At 45.1% G+C, this 21,780-nt stretch overlaps 1 protein-coding gene across 15 annotated transcripts in view; it reads right to left on the minus strand.

The window, feature by feature from the left end:
* Positions 1-21,780, minus strand: part of LPP (LIM domain containing preferred translocation partner in lipoma) — a 344,459-nt gene that overhangs the window by 142,666 nt on the left and 180,013 nt on the right. The window lies entirely within an intron of this gene.

The following is a 21,780-nucleotide window of genomic DNA, read 5'->3' on the forward strand; positions in this document are numbered from 1 at the left end:
GCAGATTATTTACTTATTAAGCAGAGATGCTGTGGACCTGAGGAGTAAAAAAGGGTGACTTCCCAAGCCCTGGTACAGTCCAGAATCCCTCTTGCTGAGTGATGGACATTTCTGCTAGGAGCTTCTATCACCTCAGGTGCTGAGTGGGTCACCAATGAGCCCGCGTCCCTTGGAGGCAGCTCACTCTACCAGGAGCTGGAAATTATCTAGTAAATAAAGCAGCAAAATGCTGCCCATGCCCATCACCTCTGAAGGAAGCGGAGTCCAGCCAAGGAGTACCACAGCCCCCCTGAACATGCTGCTACTGGCGGTTTTTACATTTTTTATGCTGGAAATTGTAAATTAATGGTATTAGCCATTAAAGTTTAAATTTAAAGGAAAGCCCCAGGGTAGGACTCTTTCAAGGCAGCAGCCCCGTTAGGTCCTTAATCTCTCTGCTGTGAGGACTAATGTCCTGTACAGCCCACAGAAACGCAGCCAGCTTGTGCGACAGCATCCAGAGCCACGGGTGCGGGACTTCTCGACAGAGGGATGCTTTGAACTGAGCCAGAGGTAGAATCAAACCCTTCCAAATACCTTCATTAATAAAGTGCACCTGCTCCAGGAGGAGACTGGTGAGCAGAGCTGACATCTCAGCGTGGTGCTGGCAGGGCTGCGCCTGGAGCACACGTGTGTCCCACGCAGACCGAGGTGCGGGCAGGAGCATCCCCACCCCGGCTGCTCCCCACCGCACCATAGGGAGCACTGAGCAAACGGAGCAGTGTCTGGATGCTCTGGCTCAGCCGGACAGCTGGCTGCCAGGCAGGTGAAGCATTGCCACTGACGAATCCAGTGCCCCTCATCTTTATAGAGCAATGGCTTGAAATTTTGGGCAGGGTCCTCCGAGAGCTGCATACTTCCCAAAGAGAGCAACCAGGGCTGGGAGAGGCACGGGGAGAGGGCTCCCATGTACCCAAACACCATCCCTTTTCCCCAGCATTCCCAGGGAAAAGCCCTGTAAGCGCTAGATGAGAATTTGCAGGCCCAGAAAAATGACAGCACTGGCCTGTTCGTATTTGTGTCTCAAAACCATGCACTTCTCCACGTCCAAATCCTACTCAAAGCAGGTGTAGCTCCAGTGGTTTCTGTGCAGCCACATCTGCTCACACTTCAGGGCAAACGCCAAACTATTTATTGGTACTTAAAATTTATTGCATTTTTAGTCCTCCATCCCAAAACTGCTTTTGTTCTAAAATTCCTTTTAAATCCTTCTATGCTGACTGGATAAATCAAACCTGACAATTAAAATAGTAAATTGTTCAGAACCTCAGAGTTTCCACCTGAGGATCTCCAAATACTTTTGGAACTTAAACGCACTTAATCACTCCCATGCCTATGGCAAAAAGGAAAAAAAAAAAAAATAAAGCACCCTTTTTCATTTTCTTTTCACAGATGAAAAACTGAAGTCCTGGGAGCCCAAAACAGCCTGCTAGGAAGCTGCTTGCCCCAAAGACTGCTTATCCAGTAAATCAGAGGCCGGGCTGGGAAAGGAAGCCAGGAGTTTCAGCAACTCTCAGTCCTCTTGTTCTCACCACTTCATCAAACAACAGGCACAGCAATGTGATCATGCAGTTGTCAGTGTTTTCCCTCAAGGGGGCTGGACAGAAGATGCTGAAAGCATTTGATTCACTCGGTATTAAACACTAGCACTGAATGTTATTGTTCAATGCTGAAAATTCAGACATAAATAACTGGCTTGTTTTGAATGAGTAAAAGGATGTCTGTGTTTGCAAGAAACTCACAAGAGGGAGTAAAGAACCAGGGTGTTCCTTTTCTTTTATTATTACCCTTTTTATTTCTTTTGTAGCGGTGTCTCGAAATAAACCATCAGAGAGAGGAGCTGCTCCCGCTGCTGCTGTGGCAGATGGCAAGCAGGGCTCAAGACCGGGGCTCTGCTTCGGCAGGGCTGCGTGGGGAATTCTGCAGCGGGAAGAAACAAGGCAAAATGTGCAGGCTGCCGTCTGCATTCAGATAAAGCACTGTCTGTTGCTAGCAGCACAAGTTGTTCTGAAAACAAGAGTCAATCATCTGTAGCCTTATTTCTGTACATTTCCTGCAGGGGTCTCATGAAATAAATGAGAATAAATGTAAGGGCGAGAGTTCCTATTAGGAGCAGCCTCGTCAGCATCACCCAGCCAAGCATTTACGTCATCAGCATGCTAATTTAATCAGACCTGAGCAGTGATGCTATAAATGGATTACCATCCCAGCTAGTGTGGTTACCGAGGTAACTCAGCCCTTTGTGCCACAGATACAATCGGCTTAATGATAATAAAAACCTCAGCACAAATGAAACAGAAGGAAAAGCCTGACAGGGCTGACGCATACACGACCCTTTCTCTCCTCTTCCCCCTCCCCTTCCCCAACCTCAGCCGCTTATTGCAATAAAATTAAGTGCTGCTGTGATCTGTATGCACAGCATTCCCATAGGGAGCACGCAAGTAAATAGAACCCACGGAAATAATTAATATAGGCCAACAACTAATGCCGTCAGCGCTACTTAGTCATTCCACCAACCCTGAATGGGAGAGGGACACACAGACAAGACACTGCATGGGCAGACTCCAAAGAGCCTGTAAAGGGTTTCAGAGAAGTAGTCGCTCACCCCCATGCAGCATTAATTATACCAATGGAGTTCTTGGGCCAGGAGCTGACTGTAACAGCGAGCTTAGTCACTGCCCACCCCTGCCAGGAGGGGGGCATTTCCGCATCGTTCCCTGCTCATCCGAAACTGGAGGTGACCTGAGAGTAGGCAGCTCAAAGGCCAGGGAGAAACTCAACTGCAACGTCACCAATCCGGATGCAGAGGGGAGCGGGTCATCTGTGGGGAGGGCTGAAATGGGGCTCTGGGCTTTCCTGCGTTCAGAACCAGCCGCCTACTCACCTCCCAGCTTAGCCTGGGACAGGACATCCCCTGCAAAGCGCTAGCCTCGATGGGCTAAAAGGGAGTGATATCCCTGCCTTAAAATGGGCAGAAGATCATACTCTTCAGGTCGTCTAGCTCTTTGCCTGACAGCGCAAAGCTCCCTGTGGATGCTGAATGCCACATGTTTTCCTACTCAGATCCCAAAGACCAAATATCCCACAGCTTTCAAGATTTGATTTTCTTTTCCCCCTACCCAAAATCTCAGCACCTATGAGCTCAAATACCAGCATCTAAGTGCCCAGCTGCCAGAGCAGTTCAGGCATTTCACTCGCCCTTACTGCAAGTCACCAACTCCTCACCTACCAGTGCTTCATCTGAAAGCACCAAACATTGCAACCGGAGCAGGAGCGCGTACCATAACCTCGGGCTCGTCAGGCTCTTGGTGGGTATTGCTCCGGTCTAGGCAGGATCTTAAGGGATTAGCATGAGACCAATAAATTTTGATGGATTCACCAGGAGTACAATGAATTTGCCATTGCCTGTCGCATAAACACACGCATCAATCTTACTGCTTTGTAAATGCCAAAACACAGCTCACACAGCCTTTGGAAAAATTCCACAGAGACTTCCCAACACTTACAACTGGACATGTACAGAAGTGGCTTTGCCCTTGCCTTTGTTTCACAGATCAAAGCTCTGCGTGTGCTGGTGGTGGGCTTGTGTGAGAGCAGCTCATTCCACCTATGGGAGACCATGTCAGCAAGTCAGCCCAGCACTTTTTAACTGAGCAGAGGTACCCAAGTGTCTGGACCCAGAACAAGCATTAGTGAGATCAGCTCTTCCAGAAGAGGAAGCCCTTTCTGAAGTGGCAGAACACCAGCAAAGCCAAAACAGCCTCTGCGCACCGTTGCGTGTCCCTGCAATGAGCAATAATAGCAGACCTGTCTATAGAATAGACACATTCAGACTCATCTCTTGGGAAATCTCACTAAATACTTTCTCACTCCTCCACCACGCAGAAGAGCACCAGTCCTCCTGGGAAATTTATTACATACTTCTAGAGAAATAAATAGTTCCTTTAGAAGCCCTTTTAGATCAGATTAGAGGAGTACACTTCTCCCTGGAAGGGAGAGAATCCTATGCAAATGACACCAAATTATTATGAAAAGTTACGCTTTTGGCTGGAAACATCTGACTGGCTGAAAGCAGACAGTTGTGTGTCCTGATCTAAGCATGCCCTCACGGCAGCCAGGCAGGTGAGCCGAGGATAACCCCAGGAAAGGAGGTGGGGGGATAAAAATCCTCAAACCAAAAGGCAGACGGCAGAACGCCAGAACGCACAGCTCTGGAAATGGCGCGACTGTTGATGTGAAAAGGAAGCCACCACCATTGCTTCAGTTTAAAAGTCATCGTGACAGCTTGAGAGATTGTAACATTTAAGTGACACAGCGACAGCTTGATCCAGTCCAACAATCGCAATTCGCAGACGTGCTCTAAACACAAACCCTGCTTCCCCGGGTGCAAAGCAGCTGCTCGCTGGGGAAAGGCACGTATCAAAAGGGCGGATGTAACATTAGAAATGCTCCTCCAGGATGGTCACTTGGCCAGTTATTCTGCACGTACTGCCCTTGTCAGACTGGACTGGGGCTCTCTCCATTCTTGTGGCATGGAAGGGATCGGAGCAAAGACTGATGGATGGAAAGAAAAGAGGAAGAATTGGCATCGATGTCAAATGTTTCATTCATTTCAGTGGGAGCTACAGGTGTGCAGCACTTCAGAGAAAGCCCTTAAATATCTTCACTGCCACAGTCAAGCGAAAACTGAACCATGCAGCCTCCCTTTTTCCCCTTAGACCGTGCTCCTCCTGCCAGCCAGGTGGGCCCTGAGCGACATGGGGCAATGCAGAACAGCCCCATCCAGCTGCAGGTGTCCCAGCCACGTTACAGAGTTAGGTGTTCATTAAAATTTACAGTATACTCCTAACCTCTTTATAGTTAGGTGGTTGTTCTCTGGGCCACAAAGTTGTATTAGGCATGCTGGGCCTAATAATGGCTCTTTTAGGTGTTTTCTTTTAGCCTGCCCAATGTCCTGCTTATTCAATTTAGTGCTATGGAGTGATGCCAGAGTAACAACTCCAGACACCAATGTCGTCTTTGGCAGATGCAGAACAGCCAGTGCTGGCATTTCTTTCCCTGAGGTGGCTTCTTTTAGGTCCCCACAGCGCATCTGGGAGGGATTGCTCCGAGCCTCTCTGGAGACGACTTCTCAGCACCGTAGGATTTCTGGCCATTTGCAAGTGGGTCCTAACCCTGAGTGCCAGTTAAATCAATGACCAAAAAGGAAATACTGGAGAATTTGTACAAGAAAAAAGAGTCACCATGCCAAATATGTATTTCGCCCCTTACAACTGTAATGCTAAAGTGCTACTATGTCCCTTCCCACTGCCCAAAGACCTTGTCATCCACAGGCAACATCAAAAGAATGATTTTGTTATTGTCATTATTAACACAACTTTTTCAGTGACCCACAAAGGTAGAGCAGCACAACACACACTTGCCAACTGTTATCACCCCATGTATAGTCTAATGCCTTCAAAAAACAAGTCTGCTCTCTGTAACCAAGTTTATTTCACTGTTTCAGGTTGTCTCAAAACCAACTAAGTAAATAAAAAGCTGAAATATTTTTGCAGCTGTTTAGCTTCCTAAAGGCATATTATATACTTAAGAAACATGAAGACAGTGACCATCTTGCACAGAGAAACCAGTGGCTACAGAGCTCGCTGTCTTTGGAACATCTGCTCTGCTTTGCAAGTCCCTCGGATTGCAACGGAAGCCAGAAAATGAAACCTTCGGTAATGGCTCGTTTCCAAGCCTTTATGGACAGATCAGTGGCAGGGCACTGAATTATTCTTCGAGAGAAAGCAGGGCATCCCCAGCTGTTTGCTGCGCACAAAGGCGGTCAACGACTGCGAGGCAGCTGGGGACTTGCAGGTCTCAGATGTGCCAAGGGAGACCACGCGCTGCCCCTGCCTGAGCACACCTGAGGCTTCAGCTCCCTCAGGGAACGGGAACTGGTCAAAGGCAACCCCCTGATGACACAGTATGGCCTCACCTTTCTTAAGCAAACCTTACAGGGTGAAACCTCAGGAGGTTGTTCAGTCCAGTCCTCTCCCTTGAGGTAGGGCTGACCCTGCCTGAACTGTTCCTGACAGACGTTTGCACAACCTGGCCTAAAGCCTCTCCAGTAATCAAGGACCTACTGTTTCTCCATTGCATCTTGTTCTGGGGTTACTTATCTCTCCTATAGCAATTTTATCCTATTGGCTAATCTCTGTCTCTTTGGTTGGATTTTAAGACCCAGACATTGCCCTTTCCAAAGTAGATGTACAGAAACTTTCACTCCCCTTTTCTTTGCAGCTGAAAGCAGACAGACCCTGAACAATTAGGAGGCAAGAACACCCACAGGGAAGAGGTTATTTACACAAACTGGATCACAACGTGCATGTGTTTATATATTTATTACTTATAAAAAAATACCGCAGTCTCTCTTCTTTTTTAATTAAAACACCCAGTTTGCCCTGCCGCACAATTGCTAAGCAGATTTCAAATGGGGACTTCAGTAGCTATTTTATGGCTAATCAAATGAGTAAATATAATGATCTGCTCCAATTCCCATTCTGATTACACAGTGTAGCTATTTCATTCCCTCAATAAGATCCTTGCACCCAAAAAGAATAGTTTAACGAGCTTAAGAGCAGAATGTTAGGCTCAATTTCGCTAAAGGGTAATAGAGTGGGAGTGTCTGTATAATTAGCTTTGTTGGGCTCCCTCCCTCACTATACAATACTTTCTATACAGAGCTTTCATTGTCTCTACAGGTACTCACGTTAAAGCAGCAAAATAATGCAGAGCACATCAGATTCATACTGGTTGCGCAGAGGAGTTTTGGAAGACGGAAAAAGAGCTGGAGAAGTGCTAGTTATTTCAGCCCAAAAGGGCTCAAGTTTTAATTTAGCTTTAGCAATAAAAGCACACGTTTGTGCACATATCTTAATAATCTCTAATGTACTGAACTCTTAGATGTTTCTGAAAGTTAAGATCCTCCAGACTACTGACACACTGATGAAATAATTTCAAACTTGCAATTAAATTAACAGCACACAATCTATACTGTAAAACATTAGCTAACACATTTGGGAGAGTCTGATGCTTAATTCTCTTCTAGAAAATAAAAGTATTTGATATACTGATTTTTCACTGTAAGAGACAATTTTTTACATAAGCTGGCAAAACCATAATATTTTATGCTTGCAGAAGAATTTTTAGCTGAAGATCTGAAAATCCTTTCTGAAGTCAGATAGTCAGGTGGGATACGTGCTTATTACCATCTCTGTTTTACAGATGGGAAACTTAATGCAAGAACAGTTCAAAATCTTACTGAAAATACAGGGGATATCTCCAAGATCTGGAAGGAAAGGGAAAACAATAGTTTAGTTCCAAAATACCATGGCTACATCAGACCTCTCCCAAATCAGTCACCTTGTATCTCTCCTACCACTTTGTATTTGAAAGCATCAAAGTGCCCTTGGACACTGTCTTCGGAAACCATCACGCAAAAACCTTGGCAAAAGCGGTCACTTTGGACACTGTCTTCGGAAACCATCATGCAAAAACCTTGGCAAAAGTGGTCAAAATCTAGTCAAATTGTTTAATCCTGTAACAACTGCAAAAAAAAAAAATCTGAAAAACAGGGCACTAGGTAAGTTACCCTGAAAAGAAAGTCACACAGCAGAATCACAGGCTTCACCTCTAACAAACAAAACCCACAGTTAATCCATTGCTTCAGAGTAAGTTAATAGCAAACAACAAAGGGAATAACACAGGTCCAGGAGCCACTTCCATTGTTTTGGCATTCAAACTTGACAGTCTGCAGTCAGACAGCAATAACTGACCAGAAACAGATGGATACTGCACTTACATTTTTCAAATTTCTCTGAAACAACTAAGTATACCAGGAGCCTTCAGCCTTGAAATTAGGCAGCTAAAGCTCCGAGTGGTACAAAGAGGAGGAATGATCGTTCTGCCTCTTCCAGTGCTACAAAGAAGCAACATGAAACCACCCTGGTGGGAGGCAAACAGAGAAGAAGGTTGGTCTGCCCCACCTCCATGGGACTCCTTTGCCATGGGATGCTTTAAATTCCAGAGATTTACATGAGTTCATAAAGCGACTGCATGATCTGATGGAGGAAAAATCCCTGACCGAGTATTATTGAAGACTTCATTTTTATCAAGCCAATCTCTGTGAACAGCAAATTCTTAGATAAAGGGAAATATTCTGGGACAGTATTGCTATGAATTTGCACTGCCTTTGTCTTCTTCCTTTGGTATTTACTGGGAAGGACACTAAGCTGGAGCGAACATTCATCTGAGACAGGAAGGACAATCTTAGGTTCTTAATTTCAGGCCTAGATACACTGACACTTGATAGAAAGACACTGAAAAGCCAAGGCTTAAATTCCAATTTCTGATCCAGGCAGGTTCTTTTTCTAGAAACCAGACTTGTGCTACTTCTGTCTTTAAAAAGAAAACAGCAGTAGGCCAACACTATAACGATAGGAGTTGGGACAAAACACACTTGATTGAGTGCGCTCAAGATGTGATTTCCCTCCAAGCTCAGTGCAGACTTCAAGGTCCTACAACATTACAAAAGCATTTATCTGAGTTCAGGAAGCAGGATGCTGACGCTGTTATCAAATGAGCCAAGCCAGAGCTGAAGCTGGTTCTTCATGACAGCCAGCATTTAAGATGCTCAAGAAAACTTGGCAGGTAAGAAAGATATTAAAAATTCCCCAGGGGATAGTCTTCAAACTATCATGCAGTCTCTTCTGCATGTGAGAAGTCAGATCAATGGAGGGCCAGACAACAGCATACGATGGAGCTAGTGCTGGATGCACTGGTACATCCACGCACAGTGCATCTCCAAGGGAGATGGCAGTCCTGAGCACAAAGCCTTACTGCCTCCCTTCCACTGTACTGCACTTGTCTGCAGGAAAAATTCCCAGCTGCCTGGCACAACATCCCACTTGGGAAGCCGGTTCAAGCATCTTTGCAGAGCAAGAGGATCTCCTTCACGTTTCCTTGAGTCATGAGCTTACAAGTCCTCAGAGGTGTATTAGCAGATTGAGGGACCTGGTTTGGATGTATAGGGAGTTCTTAAACTGTTCAAGCAGAGAACAGCTTGAAAATGGAGAACAGCACCTTGGTAAGTATTTCAAAGACAAACAGACACCCACTTTGGTGTTGGCTGTGCCAGCTTAGCCACACAGAAAAGTGAAACAGCTGCACAAATTTGCAAGGTTATGCTCAACCATAAGCCTTGGAGAGAGACAATTTATCCCAATCCACCAATGCTGCAGTCACAGAAGAGTGGAGAGCAGAAAGCCCCAGAGGTCCAGATGTAAATACTACAGGTCATAAATAGCACAACACTACCTACGCATCCTCACTGCACCAGGTACTGAACGCTCACCCAAACACCTTACACTGAGCAGGCGGGCAAAGAAATGGGTTTATCCCTGTTTAACAGAAGGAGAAGTGCAGCCCAGAGACACAAGATGGCTCAGCCAAGGTTACACAACAGCAGGTGAGAGGTCTGGGAGTCTCAGGGACACATCTACAACACAGGTCTGAGAAGAACTCACCTCCTTCTCAGGTTCAGGGTGGAACTACGTTAAAAGAAAGTCCAGGTTAGTGATAGATGCTTCAGACTGAGTATTTCCTTCCTCCCCTCCCTCTTTCAGTATAGCCTTTCTATCTTTAGTAAGCTTAGAGGAAACAATTAGAAAAGCTGATGCCAAGCAGTCAAACCTGACCCTTCTCAGGGCCAAAGCCCCAAATTCCTACCCAGCAAAGCTCTGATGGACATATCTGAGAGTCCTGCAGAGTGCAGCAAGGAAAGCCCCTTCAGGGCTCAAGCTGCTGTTTTACAACAAGAGACATTTTTAGCCTCTAATTTTATCTCTTCCATCTTTCCCCATTGCTTGAAATTAAAATAAACATGGACCAGGGCCTAGGATTTTATTTTATCTGTCACATATTGCTATCATTAAACACACTTGAAACGAGTGGGTTTAGTTCAAATAAAACTGTCTCTTCCCTCTCCCTTTCTCAGCTCAACAAACATAAAATAGGAAACTGCACTCCAATACATTCAGAAGCAATACACGTTACATCATGAGTAGATGATCCATCTGGCAGGCTGACACGGTAATAAGTTTGCTTAATTGTCAGGTCAGGCATATTACAGACCCAGTCTGTCAGTCCTTTTATTACAGCCCTGTACTGGGGAATTTCAGCCTCCTTGTACCCTGTACGTATAGACACGGTATGGGAAGTGAATGCATTCACTTGGTCAGAGCACACGTGTATAGATACACATATGAAGTGTCACTCAGAACAAGGAGATTAAATTAAGCAAGGAAATGCTGAAGTCAAATAGCTCTTAGCAGCTGTATATGTTTCAGTCTGGAATAATCACCCAAAGAAAGCAATAAGATATTTACATTTAATTTATTTGAAACCGGGCTGGGGAAAGCACTGATTATAGGGGATAATCCAGCACTGGCTCATAAGCGAAAGAGTCAGAGATCCTCAGATGTTCCCTCCATTTATACTTTCTAAGTGATCAGCCCATCATTTCGCTTTTGGCTCCATGCAGTTCCTATCATGCAGTCTCCTGAGATTGTCCATATGTCCTCCTGAGAAATCACTGAGTACACTCAGCAAATGATCCAAAATGTCAAATGGTTGGTTTGCCTTTAAAAAGCCCACAAAACAAAAAAAAAACCCTTTTCCTCCTTTGCCTTTATACCTTACCTCATCTCCTTCTCTTTGTTAATGAGCTCAATTCTTAAATGACTTTATTTACAGGAAGACTTTAAGCTGTTCTAAAATACAATTTGTAGGAAAGATGCCAAATATAAATTGTATTCTGTAGACCTGCATGCATTTTGATTTTACATGAGCACGCACACATATGTTCAATATAGAAACAGCAGGTGTTCTCTAAAGTTTTATTGCCATTAGTTAGAAATGACCACACTACTCAACAGTGTCAAAGGCAAGTCTTGCCAAAAAACTAAAAAGCCTGATGATTTCAAGTGTTACACAGCCCTGCTTTGGGGTGCTGGCTCTTCCAGATACCTCCAAAACCTAACAGTGATCTACATTTACCCTAAAGAAGCACTTAATGATTGCATCCTCTGCGTGGTTGCATCTCCACAGCTTTTCATGCGAAGTGGAGAGCGCAGTCTCGAGCACGGTAGCAGCTCTCTGTCACTGGGGCCTCATAAAACACCGTGACCTTCATGGCCACCCTGTTCCACAGCCAGTTCCCCGTCTTGCACTTTGGACATTAGCTGCTGATGCATACTCCATTCAAAATGTTTCCAGAAGAAGATTAAATAGAGTTCAATACAATATTTGTACTATCTCCCTGCTGAACTCTATAGTGCTCAAAAAAATCCCAGCTGAACAACAGCGGCTTATCCATCACTTTTTAAGACTATAAAACAGTCTCAACTGCACAGATATCTCATGTAATGCACAGTTGGTCTTCCTGCAAACCAGCACAGTAATCAACCCCGACACCTTCTCTTCCCTCTTGATAATCACAGCTTGACGGCGCACGTGCATCCCAGCTTTCTGCCAGATGGAAACAACTGTGCCTCCCATCTTTCTTGAATTCTCCTTGGATCACGAGTTAATGGGTTTGGAAGGGGGAATCAAAATTGCCTGAGCCTCCAGGACAACTGGAGTGATTGCTGGTATGCAAGATGGCAATTCTTCATGGCTCTGAGCTTCTTGGGACAGCAATGGGCTCTTACCGACTTCTTACAAATCACTCCAGAGGGGGGTAACATACCCAGTCTCTCATCAACCCAAAGATAAACAACAGTGCTACTTATGACAAGATAGCAAGGTCTCTGACCTGGGTTATGCTAACAACCAGATGAGATGATTGCAACCATCCTATCTGTCTTTACCTGTATAATGCCATAAAACTGTGTAAACTGCCCTCGCTCTCTCTGTACTTATGCACATGAAACTACTTCTCTCCGAGCAAAGAATTCATTGTAAGGCTTTGAATATTTTGCTTGGGACGGGAGGAATCAGTCTCAAACTGCAAACATTGGCAGAAATATTTATAACAACTGCATCAAAATCTCATTTTTCTGGCCAGGTCCATTTTTTGTTGTTGGTTTGGGTTTTTGTCGTTGTTTCTAAATTTGTGGGAGAAGACAGTAATACTCATTGGACCAACGCATTATTGATTTCCCATAGAAACAGCAGTTAGAGCACTCACTTTCAGCCGGGAAGCAGCATGTTAGGTTTATCTTGCTGTAATATTTTTTTTCCATTTTATCCTCTTTTACATACTCATAAAAGTTTCCTATTCACTATTGAAACACCATATGGTGATAATATATGCTAACACAGGCACAGTGACACAGTTCACAAGCCTGCTATTGAGCAAAAGTTGACAACATAAGGCTGAGAAAATTGTGCTTCCAAGCCACAATATGTACGTCACCTAATTGCATTTTACTGTGATGCAAAGAAGTCTGAGTCAAGGAAGGAACTTCCTTACAATGAAACTATAACAGCCTGGAGTAATTTACAGTTATTTGAAGAGCTATAGCAAGGATCTATCAATTCATAGCTTTCAGATACGGGCTGGGTGTGGGCTGGGCTTTTTTTAGCCTAAGCAGCTTTAATATACAGAAAGAGACAATGCGTCTCAGCACCGCAGTCATCTCTCAAAAGGTTCCAGACAGGAAGGCAAAAGGCAATCAATAAGAGAAAATATAGACACAGCCCCTTAAACCGTCCACAGATGCGTCTGCCTCTTACTTTAATGGTTAACGGTTTTGAACTAGGAACATCTTGCAACAATCCTGAGATATGTTCAGGCTATAAATGTATCATGTTTATTTATGCACTGGTAGCAGGGTCTAATGTAGAAACTGCATGGCCAGCTCTCGCTTTTCTGTAGGGCTCTAGATTCTTCCAGGCAGCCCTACCTGAAATGAGGCTGGGAACAGATCTGCTCTGCCTTTGGACAGCCCGGCCAGGGCTCTAGGGAGGGGTCCTCTCTCCCCAGTAAGACAGACCCTTGTCAAAACAGACCATGAAAGACAGCACAGACCAGCAAATGACAACGCTATCCCAGAACGTCACCGGTGTGTGTCCAAAGACCTGTTTTACAACGAGCTGCAGGGTGTCTCTGTGCGTCAGCTCTCCATTTGCAGAACTGAGAAGAATGAAACCTCTCCTTCCTTAGGGCATTACAAGGATAAATGCGTGAAAAGCTGCGAGCGCTCGCGCAAACAGGCACCAGTAAGGAACCACGACAAACTTGTGAAGGCCATACTTTAAATGCTAGGGCTCCCTAGCGTGTTTTAGCCTTCACTTTTCAAATGTATTTAGAAACTGCAACCGCAGAAGTTAGCTGCCCTCCTCTTCTATAGAGCGCAACTCAACAGTAACTCACGTCAGCAGGATCTACGCCTGCCCTCCAATGGTCTCTGGATAGATTCGAGGCAATTTGAAGGCGTATCAAGGCAGTGATCTCCTTGCTGTGAGTGTAATGCACAAATCACAAATTCATCATTCCCACTTTGGTGGGAATAGCCTGGGGAAGACGTCCAGCGCAGGCCACAGTGGGAGCAAAGTCCCAAGTGATGCATTGCCATGCAGGTGTTTCTCTAAATTGCTGTGCTGTTCCCTTGGCTTTGAACTATTTCCCTTTCCCTAACAGGGAGGGAAACACAGCTGGTTCCTAGTGTGTGCAGAAGAGAAATAATCAACACAAAAGGAACAGAAACCATCAAGAGCAGAGCAAAGGAAGCCTAATTTCCTATGGACTTGTGTCTTGCATCTTGAGCAGACTCTGACCCTTCCTGTTCTCCTCCGTTACCTCTCCTGACCGCCACTCCTGCTTCCCTTCTCCCCCCAGTGTTAGCCTTGGCATTTATCTGTGTATAGCAGTCAAACAATCCGTGTTTCAGGTCAGAGATCCTGGTTACAGTGCAGTCTGGAAGAGCAGAAGTTCAGGTTGCCTGCAAGACGCGCGGCAGGCCCAGAGCTCGCTGTGCACGCCTGCGGATGGGCCAGCCCACGGGCCACAGCGAGGACGGGCAGCACCATGCCGCAGCTCCCCGACAGACAGGTCTGGGTCCCTCCTCTCCAGCCACTGAGTTTTGCACGCACATACCCCTCTCTTAGACCCACTTAAAAGCAGCTGCTGGATTGGGGAGCAGCCAACCACTGGACACCGATGGGTGCTCGGTGGGAAGAATTAATCAACTACACTTTCATTTCAAAATGCGCTAGCTTCTTCCACAAAAGAAACATATGGGGTTTTTTATTACCCCTGCTTGGTTCACACACTCCAAGACAGAGATGGATGCATTTCCCCACACCTGAGACCTCTCCAAATCCTCTTGACAGGGGATGTTCTCATGTACTCTCTGCATTCACGAGAACGTGCTACGAGAGGCAGATAAATCCGTGTTGGTATGCCTACGGTCTGGCCTCGGCTCCTCTGGTGACCCATGCACAAACTAAGCCATCTAATCTCCCAGTGCCTTGGCTCCTTCCTCACCCGTGAAATAGCAAGCCTACTTCCGTATTTCACAGGGCTGCTGTTGTGGTGGTAAATCTAATGCCGCTGAAGCACTCAGATGCATCGACCCGTGCAAGGATGCAAGCAGAGTCTGCGTCCCAGTGAAACGCAGGTCTCTGCCCCAGAGGCGGCTGCTCTTTGCTGGCTAGACACACGCACAGCTTGTGAAGTGCGCCAGGTCCCTTTGAGATGACTGCCAAACCACGGCGAGTGCCAAAAACCGAGGATGAGGAAATTATGACAGGTTTCCTGAGACGATGGTATACAGTAGCTTGGTCCCATTGTGGGGAAAAAAGAGAGAAAACAAAACATAACAATAGGTAGAAGGCCTTGAACAGCTTTAGAGAGTAAGAGCCCCACTCTCAACCACTCACAACAAAATAATCACAAATGCAGAATGAAAAAAAAGACCAAATTATGAGGTACTATTTGCTTTTTATCACTGTTCCCAAAGTAAATGTTTATCTTTATCCACACACAAATCTGAGATGCCTGCACAGATTTTAAAGTCCAATATATCCAACACTAGTTGTCATCTAAAGCTGTAGCCAAGCACGTAGGCAGAAAACCCAAATGGGTGCAAAAAAGAGAAAGGGGAAAGGGGAAAAGTAAACCTTACTGAGATTTCTGTGAACTTGATTATATATCAGAAAAAAGAAACAGCAGGAGTAGTGCTGCTTTATTTTCACTCTGATGATAGTACAAGAGGAAGAAATAATACCCTGCAAAGGTCACTCTTATCCTGTTCATCTGTGACAAGCTGATAATCTGGGATCTCAGAAAACTTTCTTTAAAAATCTTCACGGACGTGCTCTTATCAAAAGGATTAAGGTTTAATACATACCAGCAGATGCAACCGATTCGAGCATCTGCTAATCAGAGCAGCGTCAGTTTGCCGTATGAGCTGGCTGAAGCTGATGAGTGCAGGAAGGTTTCCCCCCTTCTTGTAGAGAAAAGTCAAATCCAAACATACATGAGAGGCTACGCCTATCAACCCACACGTACGCAGCTGAACAGCCCTGCCCTGTGCACGCTCCTCTGCCCACGGGCGTGTAAGGGGCAGTGTGACAGACGTGCCCTGATTGCAACCAGCACACCCGCAGTGGTGCTCCTAGAAAGCTTCAACCATGGGACCATCTCAAACACCACCCACACGGGGTGGGAATGTCACTCTGCCTTTGGAGAAGGGAACTGCAGGAAAAAGAGTCTCCTGGACGTAGAGTCTTTGCTCCTTGAGTGCTGGGAGGAACCCACTGAAATTGCTCCAGATGGGATGCTTCCTTTTCCACTTTAAGTAATCCACCCGGATTTTCCAAACAGCACAAAGCCAGCGTGCTGCAGCCAGACGTGGGAGCGCTGCTCTCAGAGGTGGCCCCATCTTTAAAACAGCCCGTGTAATTCCTGATGTCTGTGACTATGGCAAAAGTGTCACAGCCCCCTGAGAACAGCCCTCGCCAGCAGCCCTGTGGTGAGCCTGCACAAGCCCTCCGGCACTGCGACAAGCGTTGGAGCTCACCAGCTCAACACCAGCCTGGGCACACCTCTGTCAGACACTGCCGTCCCTCTGTGTCCACAGGACCCATCCGAGTCAGTGGGGAAATGGCAGCAACTCACAGCCTTCATGAAAAGTGTTGTGTAGCGCACATAGCTCTGGGGTAGCTGGATGGTCCTACTAAAAGGTCATCAACACTTCAGGATGGACAGGGGATGCTTCTCGGTTTCAGTAGATAGGCCTATTCCCAATGAGCCTTTCTGTCCCACAACCAAAGAGATTGAAAAGCCCACAAAAACCAAAATGTACTGACCTCAAATGAACAAAAACAGAGAGCCCCTTGCCACTGGGAAAGCACTGCCTGGCTACCATGCTGTGCTGCTGGGCTCAGAAGCCTCTTTGGTAAATCTGTGCAGATGCCCACAGATTAGATGTGCTCAGACCAGCAGAAAGAGGCCTGGGCACTTTAGCTCAAATATCATATCTGAAGACAGCAGAAGCTAAGCCATTGATTTCAGCCCAAATTGCACTGAAAAAGACTCAGCACCATTCTGATTACCTGAAACAGCCAAATCCCACCGAGTCCCGTAACTGACGAACCACAAACTCACTGTCAGAGAGACAGGAAGGGGGAATTAATTCTGAACCCACCAAACTAATCTTAACTTGCTTGTACCCCAAAATTTTCTTTCTTAAAGAAAAACATTCCTGACAACAAGTGGGATGCTAGCAAATACTCCATGGACTGCACTTGCAAAATCCTTTTGGCGCGTACCAACCTAAGAAGCCAGCCTCAGGCAAATAACAGGAACAAGGAAACCAGACTCTGAGCCTGGACTAGCAAATTTGCATGGACTGTTTTGAATACAGATTCAGGGATCCGTTTTTCACAGAGCCCATATGTCAATCCCACAGCCCAAACCAAGAGCAATCATAAGGCTCTTTTGCGATGCTGGGGGAATGTGCTGCTCTTTGCTGAGTAGGAGGCTTTATTCATGGTTGGAGATACAGCTCCGTGTAAACAAAGATAAAACACCCGAACTCTTAGCTGTGCATTCCTGGCACAGCTATAAGTGGGGCACTAAAATTAGAAATGTACATGGAAGAGTGCTCCTAGGAGTCCTCAGCACTCAACATTTTGCTTTGTTTTGTGGTTTGCCATTCTACAGCTGAAACCGTTCAATCCTGTCCCATCACTCTGCAACAAAATATGTCCATTGCCTTTTCACCACTTTTGTTATCCCCAACTGGTTGTCAAAAGAAGTGATGGAGTAACAACCAATGCTGTCAAACATTTTAATGCCTTTTAAATTCCAGTCATTAGAAGACATTATTTCCCACTATGTTTTGAACTTAATGAAAATGTATCACTGATTTTTTAATTTAATTTTCTTTACTTTTTTATTGTTCTGCAGATCACATTGAAAATGAGCTGCTTTTCCTTCAAAATATTACTCACTTAGGCTGACATGTTGGATAGTGGCAGACGTCTAGTACTGGGGGCAATGGTACAGAGACAGGGACATAGACATGAATCGTTAGACGCCTCGCCTAACTGCCTTCATTTTCCCCATCTGTCAGATGAAAAAAATAATTTCTTTCTCTCCTTCATGATTTGTACAACCACATCACCTAAAGGCCTTCAACTCAGACCAAGGTTTCATTTTGCTAGATGCCATGTACCTGGGTAGTAAAGAGGCAAATCACATTGAAGAGGCTGCCAAGCTACAAGGACAGAAGAGCTTTTGAGAGGAAGCAGAGTAGAAATGCTACGTTCAAGGTCATTTAGCACAGTGGTGGTACCAGGAATGAAACAGAGTCTCCAGAGTGCCAGCCCAGTCCCCTCTGGATCAAGCTGCCTCTGACAGCTGTGCACAAGTAGATTTGATCTTGACCATCAAAGCATGAGGCTTTTTTGCTATTTGAATACTCCATAAATTTTGACCACCCAGTATTTGCTTTTATAAAAAGGCTAATTACCTTCGGACCAGGTACATCTTACTGCCTGGTACACCTCCCACAAAGTCCAATTTTTCCAACAGACAATCTGTTGGAAATTCAGGATAAAACTCAAGAGTTTCAGAAGGTAGGTGTCCAATTCCAGACAAAGCAATCAGCATTCAATACATAATTCACAGCAGGGACAAAAAATCCTGAGCTTTCGTATGCTGCTATTTCCAGTATTTCATTTTCACAGCCTCTGCTGGAAGCCCTGTCTCCAGAGTCCCAAAGTTTTCTTGTTTTTTAAAAAAATGCAAAAATTTATTTTATGAGCTGAAATTTGGCATGGTTTTTTTTGCTTAAAGCCTTGCTGCAGTCATCTCTTAAGCAAGGATTCAAGCAGAACAGGTAAAAATTGGGAAAAATACCCTTTAATATAGAAGCCAGATGACCACAGCACTCACCAGGCCCCCTAGTTGGGGTTCACCCAGTTTAGGAATAGCCCCTGCTCCCATCCATGGATTTTATGCATCTAAATGCCTTGTCTGTACAAGCTCCTTTTACTACTGAAAGGCATAGTGGGTTCTCTGCCTCTTGAACTTTCCACTGGATTACTGCAATTTAAAAGGTGTGATATGTAAACAGAAAACACATTGCAGCTACACAAGAGGAGCTCTGTACTTTACTCATCACACTAGCATTTCTAAACTTTACCAAACAGGAGGAAAATATTAATTAGATTTTTTCATAATGCATCTGCAGTTCTTCAAACAATACCTAAGGCAAGCTCATCTATTAACATGCCATGGCAGTTATGGTAATTCTGAGATTATGTCGGTCTCGTTCTCCATTTCAATTCACTGCACCAGAAGGCTGGAACTGGCTGTGCTAGTGAAGGTCACACAGAAACCTCTCAAGCTCAGGTGATGTTTGGTCCCTTCTAAAACTCCAGTTCCAGCTGAATTGTTGAAATACAGTCTCTCCTACACCACCTCGCATGACAGAAAGCATCCTTAGACGTTGCTGTGCTGCAGCTAAAGATGTCTTGTAACTTTCTGCTCTTTGGGATACGTGCAATTTTGAAAGAAAAAACCCTAGCATTTTAATCACTTTTGACTGCTTCTGTGACTCAGTCAGAGAGAGACTTCCACTTCTAAGTCACGGGCTCAGCCCAAGGATGAGGTGATGGTGATCGAAAGCTGCTTCTGACACGCATGTTGCTGATGGCCAATATGAAGTAAACTACCAGTGCCTAGAAAACCTCTGCTGCAGCAGAGTCTCAACAGCTGCCTCAAGATAGACACGAACTAACCAGAAAGGAAGCCTGAGAGAATCTTTCACTATGATGTTCAGCAACATCAGGGTTGACTCACCCTGGGGTAATTAGACTCACGTAAGGACCTATTCTCACCAAACCTGCTGCTATGAGGAGGAAAGATCTTTTCTGCTCCATAAAGGATCTATGATGAGGAAATGCTTTTCAAACTTACCACTTCAGAGGAGAGGGCAACACAGGTCTGCAGGACAACAGCATCCTACCACCTCTGCCTGAGGCATGGGAAGCAGCCAGCAGGACCTGGGTGACTTGCCAGCTCAGCTGCCTTGAATTAGGCAGCGCCACAGGGTACAAGGAGGGTGCTGCCAACCACAGGCATCAAAAATCTCTCCCTGCCCTCTATTAGCAGTGGTCAATTTTAGCTCATGGCAGTGTCCTTGTTACCTGCCCAGTGCACAAAAAACTGTTGTCAGAGTGATGCCCAGGTAAACAACACAGGGATGGTGCAGAGAATCATACTCATGCATGTCCTCAACAGCGGGTCTGCTGGCCAAGGGGAATTGTCCAGGGCTGACACTGGCCCACCCATTCTGAGAAGCATCATGGACTTTCTAAACCTACTGTGGAGGGTACAAATCCCTCTGCTTCAGAGGCACCTCCCGGGGCAGTGTGTCTCACTGCAATCCTCAACTCATACCAAGGATCTAAAGAGCTTCCCTCTGTGTGAATTTATGCCAATGGGTAGGGCATGTTAAATAAACTGCTTGTCGTTATCCCGCTATCACTCCTACTCCAGTGTGAGAGGACTATTTCACAGTTTAGTTTATGTTGCTTTAAAACTATTTTGAAGATAAAATAAAAAAGAAACCTAACAATAAAATTTCTCTTATTCCAGGAGTATCCCCAAGGGCAAGGTATACCTGTAAAATTATTATAATGCTTTAACCGCATAAGCACAACTGGAAACGTCTTCTCTGAAAACAAGTCGTAACTCTATTTTTCTATCTGCAGCCATTATCCTGATAAATTTGGGAAGGTCAGCTAAGGTGTAATCCAATAAATGTGCTGATGTTCTGAGTAAGTACCTCACAATTTGCAGCCTAATCTGTTATCCTACTATAAGACCATCAAATGACTCACCAGTTTTAATACTTAGTACAGATCAAACAAAGGAAAATATCAAAGCTTTACGTTCTAGTTCCACCTTTCAAGGACTTGTTTGAGTACTCTTTAATTACAGCAGATGATACATTCAGCTCTGGCTTTTCTTTCTCTAACAGCTATAGTTAGAAGTTGCTGTAGCTGTACTTTTCATGGGACTTCATTACGTTAACCAATAAATCCTGAAAAGTCTGATAAACTGAACAAAGAAAGTTGGGATTTGGTCCCAGAGATGATATTCAGCTGCTTCTGCCCACTGGATCGCACACAGTTATTGTAATGCACCAGCAAGCAGCAGCACCCCGTCGCTCCTGGGTACAGGGGACAAGTCTTCAGAGCCCCCACCTGAACTGTGGGCAAAAAGCCATGGCACACACCAGTCTATTCAGAGAATGCCAGATCCCAAAGGAAGAAGTATCAGGAGACAGTCAGCAGTACTGTCAGCAAACTGCAAACGCTCAGCAAACCGGTTACAGAAGTTACATGTCTCTACGAAGATGCTGGAGCTGACCGCAGGCGTTGCCAAGGAAAATAGTGAGTACAAATCTCTTCTAGTTAACTCTCAGAGCGTTTTGACACTATAAAGCATTTCCCAGTAACAGTGTGCATTCGTATGTGTTTGGCTCACACGGACAAAATGAACGCAGGATGTTCGACACAGTGCCTGAGCACTATCACTGTTAAAACTTGTCTCATTTATCGCAACAACAAAAACCCACTGGGAAAAGGACCAAATAGTATCGCGTTTATGTTATTGCTCTTTTTGACTGACTGACCCAAATCAGATTGTTTTTCCAGAATAAGTCTGTAAGTTTATGCAACAACTGTGTACATGCTGCTAGAGTGAAAGAAGAGTTTATCGGAAGGTCCCTGCAGAAGGGACAGAAACCACACAGGCCACCACACCAGAGCCTCTGCGTGCAGACGGACACTTTCAAAAGTCTGCAAATCTGATCTAACTCTGCTCTTCCTAAAGTTCACGTACTTAAACAAATCTAAACAAACTCTGATCACTACTTTAGTTCTGCTCAAAAGGTATTGCTTCTCAATTACTTCAAACAAATGCAACAATGAAAAGAACCAAAAAAGCTCCAAATTAAAGAGAAGGCCTATATGGATATCGGTGTGTACTGCATCACTCAACTTTCCCTTTGGTTCTTTTGACTTTTGGGGTTTTATTTAGGGTTGACATTGGTAAGACAAACACAACACATACATATAGCTGCATACACACCTACAGACCTGCTATACGTATAAGAAATGAGACCAGTCATGAGATTAGGAAGTAAAGGCACTGCACAACTGGACACAAACACATCT

Source organism: Grus americana, chromosome 9, assembly GCF_028858705.1.
Source record: "Grus americana isolate bGruAme1 chromosome 9, bGruAme1.mat, whole genome shotgun sequence".
Taxonomy (NCBI): Eukaryota; Metazoa; Chordata; class Aves; order Gruiformes; family Gruidae; genus Grus; species Grus americana.